This window comes from Clarias gariepinus, chromosome 11, assembly GCF_024256425.1.
Source record: "Clarias gariepinus isolate MV-2021 ecotype Netherlands chromosome 11, CGAR_prim_01v2, whole genome shotgun sequence".
NCBI classification, from domain to species: domain Eukaryota; kingdom Metazoa; phylum Chordata; class Actinopteri; order Siluriformes; family Clariidae; genus Clarias; species Clarias gariepinus.
The window spans coordinates 9,776,383-9,781,158 of record NC_071110.1 but is presented as its reverse complement, the minus strand read 5'-3'; positions in this window follow the sequence as shown (position 1 = coordinate 9,781,158).

Sequence of the window (4,776 nt, the reverse complement as noted above, 5' to 3'; positions counted from 1 at the left end):
TGTCGTGCATAGGACTTAGCAGGCAAGGTTGTTGAGCTTACCTGCAAATTCCTCAGATTCCAACCCACAACCAACAGCACTGAAAGGATCCACTGCAACATCCCAGTGCCAGACACCACAGAACATGCCAGAGATCCCATAGAGAGATAGCCCAAGGTAATACAAAAGGGGCCCTAAAACCTAGGTGATTTTAATGTTTTAATTGTTCTTTAATCCTGTATTTACAGCTTATTATGTAGCGTGTGTTTACGTTGGGGCATTGGTGGCACAGTGGGAAGGTCTGTGTTCAATTCTCAGCCAATGCCCAAACCCCAGCCACTGGATGCACTGCCAGTCCTGAATACAATGGGAAGATTGCATCAGGAAGGCTGTCCGGCATAAAGCCTATGCTAAGATCAAATGGTCTGCTATGACGACTACTCGATAGGACCAGCTGAATGTCCTATCGAGTGGTCGGACATTCATTATATGCATTCATTATATATCTTGCACTAGCATAGTGTGTCACTGTTCTGTATTAATATGTTTTATAAATGCTGTATTGTGTGCATGTTCAGGATCACTTTTTAACTCCATGGTCATTGCTGATTTTTATTTCTTTCTACACTTCAACAATACTAAAGGCATCCAAAATAATCTCATTTAAACAGTTAATATTGAGATGTATCTGCAACTCATGCACTGTAAAACCTTAATAACCGCTCTAATCTGAGATGCTGTTTGTTAATTGGTGATTTTTGAGGCTGGTGACTCTAAATGAACTTCTCCTCTGCAGCAGAGGTAAGTTTTAGTCTTGCTTTAATGTGATGGTCTTCATGAGAGTTTCATCATGGTGCTTGATGGATTTTACAAAAGCAATTGACAATACTGTTCATGCAAGAACTATTCCAGAACAGCTGACCTTTATGTCTTAAAATAACTGACTGTTCTTAATGTTGTTGTTAGATAATTACCTAATTCCATGTTTTATTTCATGGTATTGAAATCCCAAGTATTGTTGTAGAATGAAGGGGGGGGGGGGCGGTACATAGTGTATATCATGTATTAGGCCTTTTGAGTGGTACATAGTGTATATCATGTATTAGGCCTTGTGTTAAAATTCTGTAATAGTCGAGTGGGTCCTGTATTAACATTCAATATGTTTAGGCATATGTAACACTTGCATCTATTCCCACCTACCTTAACCAAACAGCTGTAAAGAATATATTTTCCCCAAGCCCAGTCTATGGCTGAAGGTTAAAATTTACATCCTCATTCTATATGATATTTCACCTATGAAAAAAAAAAAAAAAGTTCTATAGCGACTCTGAAGTACTGTTTAGGCTGTTAATAATCTTTCCTCTTTCTCTCTCTCACACACACACACACACACACACACACAGACACAGCACCCACTTCCACAGGTAATAAGGTTTGATTTATGTGCATTTATGTGTATACAGACCTAAGCAGCATATCGGAAGGACGTGTGTGTGTGTGTGTATGTGTGTGTGTGTATAAAACATCATGTGCATGAGTGAGCACCTTGCCATTCATCCTGCTTCACTTAAACTGTGGAACAATACAACACTGCATTAGAAATCCAATATTGCTCAATCTAAAATATTCATTTGCATTTACATCCCATTGCATTATGCTGTAGTTAGCTACACACATTATTCCTTACCCAAAATATAATGTAAAGCCTGGTTGTCTAATGATTTATTTAATTCCCTAGTTAAAATCTTTTTTTACCTGGAAAGTCTTTTCGGTTAGTTTTCAGTTAAATATATAGTAGGTAACTAATGGGAAAACATACTTGCCCAATATATGTTAAGTCAACCATACACAAATATATTACAATTCACAATAATGAACTCAAAGCGAGCTTTCTCTCTCTCTCTCTCTGCCTTGACAGAAAGTAAGGGCACCACCTCTTTCAAGCCTGTAATTCAGGCATATGATTATTAATACAAGGCGGTGGAAGAGGGTGTGGTTTCTTGGGTGCCTGAGTGCAAAACTACCAATCAATTGTCACTACAGACTTGGACGTCAATTGATTTATTTGTCTGGTTCATTAGGGGAAACCGTTTAGTCTTCAGTGTATTTTGAGTGCCAGCTTGTAGCAGTGTAATGCAGAGCTCCTCTGTCAAGGCTGGCGATCTGCTATAATCATCAGATTAGAACTAAATCCTCACACATCCTCCTCAAAGCACAAAAAAGTTCAAAGGCTAACTTGTACAGATTTCTAATTTGATCTGCATATTCCAATTTTCAGTATGTATATTCTACTTTATACTGTACATAATGTACAAATTGTGCAGTTGTATTTGTTATACAGTATGGTACAAAACAATGCATTTTGAGTGTATGGATTTAAAAACATACTAAACTACAGTAGATGTTATATAGATCTTATGCTTAGTTTAATAAGATTCATCATCTGTACCACTTTATCCTGTATACAGGGTCACAGGGGGACTGGACCCTATCCCAGCAGTCTTAGGGAACTAGGCAGGGTACACCCTGAATGAGTGCCAACCCATCGCAGGGCACGCACACACTCAGATTATGGACAATTTAGGATAAGCAATTAGCCTAATCTCCTTAAAAATAAATAAATGAATTAATTAATAATAAAAAAAGCACAGGAAGAACATGCAAACTCCATGCACACATACCCAAGGTGGGAATCGAACCAGGACCCTAAAGGTGCAAGGCAACAGTGCTTACCACTATGCCCACCTGAAATTTAGTGCAAGCAGATTTTTTTTTGTCTGACAATTATATATAGTACTGTGCATAAGTCTTGAGCCACCCAGCATTTCTTCATTTTTTGCTTCCAAATAGCTAGACTTTCGTCTATTTCTTAAGGTAGTCTTGAAGAATAGTTCTCAAGGACTCTTTTGGCTCTCATTTTTAGTTCAGTTCCTGTACCCTGCAATTTAAGAGGAACATTTTTTGTTTGCTAATCCACACAGTGACCTACGTATCAATCAAGCACAAAAAGCATTTAACTTATAGCTTGAAACAATGAGAAACAGGTGCAGATGATGACAGATGATCAGGCCGATGATTAGTATACTGATGTACGCTCGATGGTTGTAACAGATGAGGGGGGAAATGAGGTTGCTCCTGAAGTTGTTAAATAAAAAAAAAAAAATTATTGTATCTTAAAGCATTCTGCAGCCTGTCAGTAAAATATTTGTTCCCATTTTCATTTAACATACATCATTAAATGAAATGAAATTTAATAAAACAACCAAAAATTAAGTGCTGCTCTGGTGGCTTAGTGGTTAGTGCTGTCACCTTGAACCTCCAGGTTCTGAGTTCAAGTCCTGCATCTGTATGCATGGAGTTTGCATGTCCTCCCTGTGCTTGGGGGTTTCCTCCCACAGTTCAAAGACATGTAGATTAGGCTAACTGGCATTTCCAAAATTGCCCATAGTGGTTGAATGAGTATGTGATTGTGCCCTATGTTTCCTGGGACAGGCTCCATGCCCCCAGCAACCCTGTGTACAGGATAAAGCAGACAATGAGTGAGTGAGTGAATAGGTGAGTCTCAAAACCTTTGCACCTTGCTGTATTATTGATCCGTTAAGATTTGCACAACTTTATTTATATATGGAGAAACTATACAATGACTTGGGCCCCGAACACACAAAACCATCAATCAGGCCTCTCAGTAACCGGCAGTTGAAGCAAAAAGGCCTCAGAGAGAATAGAAAGAAGTGTGAACTGGGCTCTGGGGGAAAGTAACCAAGGCTATGTACTTTATTACTGTACTTAAGCAGCTGCCTCATGGATTTGAACTTCTAAGCTCCTCTGAATTGAAACTGGTAGAAGCTGTGGCTCACATGGTTAAAACTTTGAGTTACTAATCAGAAGGTGGGTAATTCAAGTGTTTCACCAGGTTGCCACTGTTGAGTCCTCAACCCTGTCTGCTCCAGGGGAGCTGAATCCTGGCTGACCCTACACTATGACTCCAGCTTCCTAACTGGGATCAAACTAAGAAATAAAAAAAAGTGTGTGTAATATAATTGTGCGATAAATAATTAAATCTTAGTTGGATTGGTTAAGATAAACTGCTCCTAGGTTTGAATAAGTGTGAACATGTGCATGGGTGGTGCACTGTAATGCACAGCCATCCCTTGCAAGAAGTCTTTGGAGACTGGTTACAAAACAAGTGCATAAAAGATAAGTGTAATAAATGTGTAAATTATAATTTCAGTTGTTTGGGGGATTCTGTATTGGTTAGGGGTCTAATCGGGGAAATATAAATGAGATGAGGGATATAAGGTCAAGAGTTACTACTAACTCAAAGTTGTATAGAAATTGCACTGAATGCACTTAAATGCTCAAGCCAGAGAGGAGAAAGTCTGCTCTGGTTGTGGGTGGAACCTAATGAAAACTATCTGTAGCAATATTTTAGGTCAAAGTGTTCCTAAGGTACCTATAAAATCAGGTAGAATTTCAAATTATCCACAAACTGCACATTTATTTAAATCCAACTCCTACAACTGGCATCCACTGACCTCTTCATATTCAGTCACAATACAAAAGTACAAGCCGAAACAGACCCCTGGACAAGCTAGGTAAAATTGAAATCAATTATTTAAAAAATTATAATAGGAAAGAAGCCTGTCTGTGTCATCCATTGTGAGCAGAGAGAATAAGAGCGGGAGAAAGAGAGACAGCAGAGAGTCAGAGGTGAATACAGAGGTGATAGGAGTTTATTGAGCATGCTACAGGAGGAGAAAGCGAACAGGCACACAGGGAGAATACACAGCATGAGTC